At 42.6% G+C, this 9,672-nt stretch overlaps 1 pseudogene; it reads right to left on the bottom strand.

The window, feature by feature from the left end:
* Positions 1-4,888: 4,888 nt before the first annotated feature.
* On the bottom strand, positions 4,889-8,382 carry LOC110308509 (annotated as a pseudogene).
* Positions 8,383-9,672: the final 1,290 nt, after the last annotated feature.

Here is a 9,672-nt window from a genome sequence, read left to right as displayed (position 1 = left end):
AGAGAGACAGAGTTAGACAGAGTGGGGAGGGACAAGCGAGCTGCTTTGGGGAGTCAGCTGACACTTTCATGTAATAAGTAGAGAGAACTGTCATTCTTCCTTGGATGAGAACAGGCTGTTCTTTTAGGGGGAAAAACACCTAATAAACTATGATGTGTTTTTCAAATATTTAACCAGGGAGAACATCAACACGTGTATAAGGGAAGACATTTAGGAGGAAACCCAGCGCTAGAATTCCACTCCTCGCCCCTTTGTGCCCCACTTCCTCCTATTTTGTGATCAACACTCTATTATGCAGAGCCTCCTTGAACCACTAATGTTCTAAGGAAGTGCTGAGTGACGTGGGGTTTCCCACACAGGGCAGTCCTGCCAGCCAGGAGGCTTTGGTGGGAGAGGCATCTTGACAAAGCTGTTGTCCCTCAAAACCCTGTCCCTTTACACCATGCCCCATCTGGGGTATCCCAGGGCCCTTGCTCGCTTTCTATCCTCTTCTACATTTTCAAACAAATCCTCCCCCTGGATTAAGCTTAAGATGGGACGTTTAAAATCGTTTCCTACCAAACTGTCGACATGGCAAAGAAATAAAGGGATTTGATGGTCTCTGAAAAGGAAGCAGGCAGTGCGGTTGGTTGGTATGAATTAACTCATTTGTGTCGTATAAGGGATTTAAATGTAAACGGGAAGAATGACAATCACCTGGTATCCCGCATCCCCACCACTCGGTTTTAGAAACAGAACTTCATAGATAGGATTAGTGAAACTTCATAGATTTTGATGGCTATATGTACTGATGTCTGCTCCAGAGGTAACCAATGGCGTGTGTTTTAGGTCCTTCCCTCTCTGGCTTTCTTTTATAACACACAGATTCAGTTAACTTACCTTTTGACTTGGGTGGGAATTTATATACATGGAATCCTCCTTACAGTTGTGCTTCCTAAAGCTTCTTTTCTTTTGACCAAAACTGTCCTTCAGGTGTCCCCTTATATCAACTCACCTATACACAATCTTTAGTGTTATGTGGTATCCCTTTGTACAGATTAACATATTCCACTTCTTATAGACATCCCATTGTTCTGAGCATAAGATTACTTCAGAGAGTGTACAGGGGGGTTCAGATAGAAATCTGGGGGTAGTTTTTCCCCCTGTTACACATACTCAAGATTCTTAGATGATAAGCTCAAGCTTGCTAGGTCCTATGCTTTGAGTATTCAAAATTCTGGGGAGTCCAAACCTGTTTGCCAAAGTTTTGAACATATATAGGCTCCCGCCAGTCGTCACTCAGCAACCTCAGGACTTGAGCTGAAGCCTGGTGCTTTGCTGTTCTGAGTCTGGGGAGTGTGGATTGGAGCCCCACGGTCCTGCCTACCTACATTTCTCTCTTCCTTGAAGAAGAAGATAAGCATCTTTGTGTTCTGAGCCGTGCATCTCTTTCCTTATCTTTGTAATTCTTTCTGGGGACTTTCTGCTGATTTGTGTGTGTGTGTGTGTGTGTGTGTGTGTGTGTGTGTGTGTGTGTAGCTTTTTCTCCTTTTCTTTAAATTCTTGAATTTAATTCGTTGAAACTCATTAAATACAAGAGGCCTAGGGATAGGCAAGTATTTTAGCTGATGTGTATTTTATTTGTATCTCTACATTGTAATATACTATAACCCCATGTTCTTGCTTCGTAGGATATTATTTCACTCTCCTAATGGACCTGACTTGTGTCCTCCATTTTAAAATCATTGCTGTTCTTCAGCATTTCATTTCTAAGTAGGAATTTTTCCCTTGGGGTTTTGTGGTTTGGGCTTCCATATTTATGTTTTCAATTTCTGAGTTCAATGCTTGAAGCATTTAGTGTAAAGAGAGAGTATAATCAAAGGTTTGAAATTGTAGATGTGACATGTATGTGTGTATATATGCATATATGTAAGTATATATATATCTATATATATATATACACAAACATGAGATATGGTATTATATGTGTGTATATATATGTATACATATATATACACACACACACACACACACAATATCTTATCTTATTTTTATTTTTATTGTCTTCAAACCCTACCGCTGTGGTAAGTAAAGTTTCTATTCTCTGTGGATTTCTTCCTATGTTTCATTTCCTTCGCTCTAGCTTTATTTATCAATGCACAACATCATCTTATTAATAAGTTTTTTATTATAATTTTATACTAAGTCTCTATGCCTAAGGAACAACTTATTCTTGTTTTTCTTACTTTCCAGCTATCCATTACCCTTTATTCTTTCAAATAAGTTTCAAAATCACCTTCCTTATGTCCCCTGAAGTCTTGTTGGAGACAGAACAGCAATGGCATTACTTTGCAGGCTCCTTTGAAAAGAGCCCAACCATTATACAGGTACCTTTACTGAAGTATATGACATAGTTTCCATTATCTGAGTCCTTTCCTAAGCGAAAGAAGTTTTCTATATTCTTTATATATGCCTTGTGGCTATTTGGTTAGATTTTTATTAATGCACTTTATATAATTGATCATTTTGCAAAATAAACATGCTAACTTATCCTTCCTCCTTGAGTTTATTTTTGACAACTTCACACACATCTAACATACCTGCTCATCATTAACACCCCTCCAGCCCCCTCTCATTCTTAATTGGTCCACTCCTCCAAATCCCTTTGCTACAATCATGGCTTGGTTTGTGGTCTGGTTTTTTGGGTTTCCTTGTTGGGTGTTTGTTGTTGTTGCTGTTGTTGTTGTTTTGAGATCCCCTGAGCATTCACCAGGTCATCGCTGTGATTGAGGGCCTGGCAGGACACTCCTTCACGGATTTATCCGAGTGTTTCTGCTATGTAGAAAAGTAACACACTCTGATAACTGATTTACCATTAGTCCTTATTTTGAAATGGAACAATTGCTGATGTCTCGAATTTTCACTCTAGATAATATTATCTCTTCATAATGAGAAGCTGAGACTGGGAATACAGTGTAATATTAGAATTTCACCTCGTGTTCGAGAGCCTGGCTTCTAGCCCCACAACAAGAAGATTCATCCTGAGAAACTGATTCTCTTCCTTAAACCTTCTAAAATGTCTCCTTTCTTTCCCTTTTTTATACACACTTGGGACTTGTATTACACACAGAACAACTGAGACTGACTATTATGGTCATAACAATAAAAAGAAAATTTATATCTTTATCATTATAGATGATATTTATACTCTTATAGATTTGTTTTCTCACGATAAAGACATTTTGTTCATTCCTACTTGATTGATTGTTTATTTTCTTTAACCATTGATGATGTTTACATTTTATGGGGCATACACAGTTGTAATTTTACAGTTTAATCTTGTTTTAACTCGTTAAAGCAATTCATCGCAGTAACCCTGAGCTGTGAGTTCCCTATCTGGTTCTGTCCTTGGCTCACTTTTACTGCGAGGTTGTGCAACTCTCTTAAGAATATGCTGGGAAGTAATGTGCCTTTTTCTGTTCATGAAAAAGCTTAGGTAAGAGATGTTAGCAGTAAAATCTGGCCTGAAGTCCTCGCTGTGAGTTGATTTTTAACTACAGATTCAATTGTAGTCTTGACACATTCAAGATTTCTATTTCCTCGTGAGTCATTTCTGTGTTTTCTAAAAGTTCATTCAATTCCTTTACAAAGTTGTTGGCCTAAAGTTGTGCGTGTATTTAAGTATTTGAGGTTTTGGTTTTGGGGCTTTTTTTTTTTTTTTCTGCAACACAAACGAATTGCCTTTATTTTGGAATGCATCCACGTTTCAACATGTAGTGATCCTGAACAGAGTGGGGAATGCAGCAATGAGCCAGGAGGCCAGGCCCACCGATCTGCAAACATGGTGACACAGAGCTTCTCCAGGTCCTTGCCGGGTTAGAGTCCTGTGTTCCAACTGTCAGACTCCATATCAGACCCAATGGGTGGCCGTGGTTGCCTGAGAGCCCTGTTCAAACCTCTTCAATGTGTAAAAGCAAAGTGATTATGGAAAAAGGAACCAACTCAGAACCGTGTACACTTAGGACTCTCCACATGGCCTTTCTCTAGGCATAGCCACTAAGGACCCTGAGCGCTGGCCAGTCTGAGTCGCCCTGGCCCGTGACTGCTCTGTTCACCTCTAGACCTGAGCTCCAAGCTCACAGGCTGATGGCGGCAGCAGGGTCGAAGACCTGGCATTCCCTTCCTAGGCTGCTGGCGGGTGATTGAGTGTGGTCTGGAGCTAAGTGAGGGAGGCCAGGTTCTTCCAGTCTCGTCTGATGTTGTATGATGGGTAACAAGGGGACTAAGGAGGGGGAAAGCAGCATCCCTTGATACAGGAAGCCCAGAGTTCATCACCCACGGCCAATTTCAGAGGGAGGGGGAAGGTTACAATCTAAGCAGTTTCAATCTAAGATGTGGCCAAGGGTGGAAGTGGAGGAATGGGGACAGTGGCTTCGATGGGACATCACTTAAGACTTAACGAAAGCAGGGGCGCAGCCAAAGCGCCCCCAAGCTCAGCAGTGGTCAATCCCAGGGCTGCTACCTGAAGCCTTCCCATCTATTCTAAGGGCCACCACACAACTGTGGCAGAGAGCGGGGCGGGCAAAGGAAGACTAAGTGCCAGCAGCAAGTGATTGTGTGCCCTGTCTGTTCACAATTCCGTTAGCTTAGCTCACAGCTCCCAAGGGAAACCGATTTCAACATAACTTCTTGTTCCCAGAAATTCAACCAGGTAGGCAGCGGCCACACTCTATACGGTGCTACAATGTACAACTCAGATATTTCAAATGGACAAGAAGTTAGTATCGGAACAGGGTCTCAGGATAAAGTCTGACTGGGGCTGCAGATGTACCTAGAAAATTCACTACTACGGAAAATGAAGACTTGGGTTGGATGGGGAGGGGAGGCGGGGCCTTGGTGACTAATTGCTTTAACATGATCTTGGTGCCTGTGGCAGCTTCATGTTCTCCTTTGACATCATCTAGCGCTGAAGTTCCTGCAGGACGACTTTACTGCTGTGGGAATTCGGTCACTGTGCCAGCATTGCCGTGGCTCTTGGATCCACCTCTCCATTCAAACTGCTCACACTGCTCGTAATGATTCTTGTTATAAATCTCACAGATGAGGGTGCTTCTGGGCACTTAGGCCCGCATTCTCTTTTAAGGTTATATATTTGGTTTTCATAAGTTGTTCACGGAGGCCCAATTGTCCTGCCATTCCATCTTGTAAGTATCTTCATCGTCCTGCAGACACCAACTAACTGTTCTATCTCCTACTCCTTTTTGGCCTTCTTCCAGCTGTTCAAACAGTTGGAAATTGCAAGGGACTTTTATTTCTGAGCCTGTGGTGCCTAGAAGGCCGGTTCCTCCTTCAACCCATGTTTAAGTTTTTAACTGTCTCTAGAAACAGTTTTGTTCTCTTTTCTGTCTCTGTTCTTCTCGATATTCTCTGCCTCACCCCTACATACATACCTTTTGGTAAATAGTACCAGAACATTCTCTCTACAAGCTTTTGAGATTTAATTTTGAGATTTAATTTCTGGTTTTATTTATTTTATAATTGTTTTATTATATTTTCATCTTCTTTCTTTGGATTACTTCTGTTGTTTCTTTTTTATTTTTCTCAAAAAAAATTTGTAGGTTGGTATTTATGCCATTTATTTTAAGCTCTCCCACCCCTGCCCCCAATGATTGCTTTTCTCTCTAAGACTTGCATTGGTTGCAGCCTACATTGTTTTAAAATCTGCCGTGTGAGACTTTCATATATTAGTACTATGCTTACACCATTTCTCCCCTACCTCTTCTCTCTCCAACTCTTCGTGACCCCAACTCGTGAAACTCATTCCTTCTATTCTTATTCTCACAGATGTGTGTGTATACATTTATAAATACCACCTACTAAGTTCACTTAGTGTTGGCTATATGTATATGTATTTAGGACTGACCACTGGAGATTAGCTCTCAGGAGGCTTATTGCCAGAGAAGCCTGGTTTTCTGTCTTTCAACAGCCATTAGTTAATTGCCTGTGGTGTGTCACCTAGAGGAGGAGCCTTTCTACATTAGCTTGTCATTTGGTCTCGTTTTTCAGGTATACTTAAGATTTCATGGGAGTAGCTGGGCAGTGGTGGCACACGCCTTTAATCCCAGCACTTGGGAGGCAGAGGCAGGTGGATTTCTGAATTCGAGGTCAGCCTGGTCTACAGAGTGAGTTCCAGGACAGCCAGGGCGATACAGAGAAACCTTGTCGCAAAAAACAACAAAACAAAACAAAACAAAACAAAACAACAAAGATTTCATGGAAGCAGCTGCTCTTTCACATATAAAACACTGCATCACACAGCAGACACCCTGGTTCATTAACCCTGTGCTCCCCCTTCTGTGGTGCTCCTGGAGCCTTAGGTCTAGGGGTTGCAGTGTACGTGTATAAGTTGGGGCTAATCCCCTCCCCTAGTCAGCATTCTGTGCATTTTGACCAGCTGTGCAGTCTATGCCCATATAGTGTTTCAGCCTTTCAATTGTTAATTTATTTTATGTGTATGTGTGCGCTTGCTTGTCTGTATGAATAATACATTCAGGCAGTGTTCTTGGAGGCCAGAGGTGGTGTCAGAGTCCCTGGAACTGGAGTTGAGATGGTTGTGACCTCCCTGACATGGGTGGTGGGAACTGAACTCAGGTCCCCTGACAAGAGCAAGTGCTTTTACCTGCTAAGCACTCGCTCTCGCTCTCTCTCTCTCTCTCTCTCTCTCTCTCTCTCTCCTTCTCTCTTCCTAGAATTCATTTTAATTTATCATTCTTGCTAGGTTTAACACTACAAACATCGAGGCAGTTTATGCTGACATTTTGTTTACATGATCTGATGGTGTATTTGAGATCTCTAGGGCATAGAACATGGTTTTCATACTTTCTAATGTACTTAATTCTCCTAATTAACAAAGATACCCCTCAAGTAAGTGATTGCAGTAGAAATCTTTTCCCTCTTATGCATGGCTTGATAGTAAATACTAAGGTTGCACACTAAAAAATTGTAAAATGTTCTTACACAGATGTCTTTGAATTTTTGCCACCCTAACCATGGGGAAGACAGACTGTCTGATATACTCACCAAGGACTGATGCACGCATGCACCAAGGACGACAGAGTGACTCTGCTCTCTCTCCACCTGCTTCCTCTGAACTCCTTTCCCTCTCGGTTGTCGATCCTTCTTCCAGGGCTGCACAGTATGACTTGACTTTAGACTTAAACCTGTAGCTATCAAGCGTCTTTAGAAAGTCATTTAAGCCTTACAAACCCATTTCCTTATTTATAATATTAGCATCCTAGAATTTTCCCAAGAATTTCATGAATGTGGAAAACACTTATTTAAAAAGTCAAAGTCCTTCAGAGATTTTTAAACTTGTCCTATGCCAGGACTTGTATTTTTATGCTTTCCCGGTTTCCCTTGGAAGTCTCTATTCTTCCTCTCAAAGGACTTTTCTTCTAAGGCAGATCTCACAGTTCCCATCCGGATGGAGAGGTCCTTAGAGAGTCTTCAAAGCTACTCTCTTTGCAGATGAAAAGTAAAGACTTAGGGGAAAGTCTCAGCTGGACAGGATGGGAAATGAGAATCACAGACGAAAATGGTTAATTTTCATTCTAAACACATACGAAACGATCAGTGGATACACACATAAACCAGAACGACGTAAAACTGAAGCATGCATTTTAGGATGCTGGCCACATGAACAGATGGGTTGATCTCTGCTACAGAAGCAGCATCCTGCTATGTTAACTAATGTTACCTCTTTTCTCTCCAACCCTGTATGCCAGTAAGCTAAAACAAATGTGTCCTATTAAAAGAGGATGCAGGGAAAGACCACATAAAGGTCTGAAAACATAAATGATTGAACAGGAACTTCCTAGGTGTCAATGCCAAGGGCAAGAGCAGAGGTCTCAAGACACTTGGTCCGATGAGCTCTGAACTTCTTGCCCCATGGCTCACCCAGTTTATTGTTGTATTTTTTTACTGAGTTTTCTGGGCTTTTGCTGGTAATTTTAGGAGGTAGTAGGGCTAATCACCACACCCGACCGTGTTCCTCTACAAACCTACTACAAAGAGAGCGTTCATATGGAGTTTAAGGATAGTTTTGGTCCACAGCATCTCTGTGAATGAAATGCTGAACCTCAAGGCATAGATTTAGAAACCTGATAAAAATCCAGTCACTAAATACCGTCCTACAGTGGAATGTACGTTTTTGACAGTATGTTTCAGGTTTATCATGAGAGAAAACTGAGCAGGAAATCTTTCCCTACTGTCATCTATTCCACTGCCCTGGAGAAAACATCCTAACGATAACCTAACATTAAATTGATATTGGTGGATTACCAGCTAGAGTCACTTACTGGGTTTCACTTGGTCCATTACATTTAAGGACACATATGCTGTCATGTTTGCCCTTTAAGGTATGAGGCCTTGGGGGACATTGCTTGAAAATCTCCAAAAGGGTGGTTCTTGTTTGCCTGGGTAGCAGTGGATGTACTGGGTAGCAGGAAAGAAAGCAAGATGCTCTAGTATCCTTGCCACAGCAGCATCCTCTGTGGGCTGTTGCATGTTCAACATCACTCCGAGGATGGATCTCATTCAAGGAGAGGGTACACACAGGGTCTGGTCAATTAGGTATAACCTAGAAGCTACCACGACTTGGTCTGTTTTAGAGCAGAGTGGGCCACTGGACTGGCTGGGCACGTGAACAGTCCTGCTGTCCCCCGTGGGACTCCAGCATCCTTGAGCTCTGGGGCACCACAGGTCTAGTCATTGTGCACTGTAGAGAAATCAAAGAATTCCAGAGCAAGGCCCTGGAATGCCTGGCTGCCTCCCAGGTCTCTTATGAAGAAATAAATCCCATTGTTGCCCCTACCCCCCTTTCCGTGCATGGAGTCAGAGTCGGCGGCGCGGAGTCGCTTACTGTACCAGCATTTCTCTCCCTCCGAGGAGGTGGCTCAGCCACTCCAGGAAGCACGACATCTAATAATATAAACTCAGAGTGCTCCCCACATTTATCTTCTCCACAGACCCGCCTGTCCTGTCAGGGGCCCGGTGCTTCGTGACTGTCCCCATGTTCCACAAGGCCGTGTAGTCACCCTTCCAGTTGCTTTTTGAACCCATCCCAAGCTTGTGTCAGAAACGCGGGGTGATGGATTCCCTGGACCATCCTGAGCCACGGTTTAGAATATATCTCACATTTACGCCACATGGGCTGGGTAAACAACACAGCGTGTACTCGTCTTCATAAACAGGTTGCCTTGTTACAAAGGCCACCGCAAATGCAGTGTGATAGGACTTGACCTTAAAAGCTATAGACAATCTAGCTCAGCACAGACGGTTTCGCGGAGTACAATCACTTCCTGGAATTCTTGGGCCAGCGAAGTCGGAGCCGAGCAAATCCTGTTTTCCTTGCATTGTTTCCTGCATGTGAATATCATCAGTCTAGCAGGTCTGTAACCATGGCACTTGTAAATAACTGAGGGGTGACTTCTGATAAAGGCATGCCCTGGAAGAAGGGTTTTTTTTTCCCTTTTTCTTTTTCTTAGACAAGCCCACATCAAACCCTACAACTGTCCTGTGTCAACAACGAAACTGACAAATTGCAGTTTCAAAACCACATACAGGTCCAGATATGATATCACACACAGACACACAGACACAGAGAGAGAGAGAGAGAGAGAGAGAGAGAGAGAG

The sequence above is a fragment of the Mus caroli genome, chromosome 13 (assembly GCF_900094665.2).
Source record: "Mus caroli chromosome 13, CAROLI_EIJ_v1.1, whole genome shotgun sequence".
Classification (NCBI taxonomy): domain Eukaryota; kingdom Metazoa; phylum Chordata; class Mammalia; order Rodentia; family Muridae; genus Mus; species Mus caroli.
The sequence above is the reverse complement of the archived record's forward strand: the minus strand, read 5'-3'. Positions and strand labels throughout refer to the sequence as shown.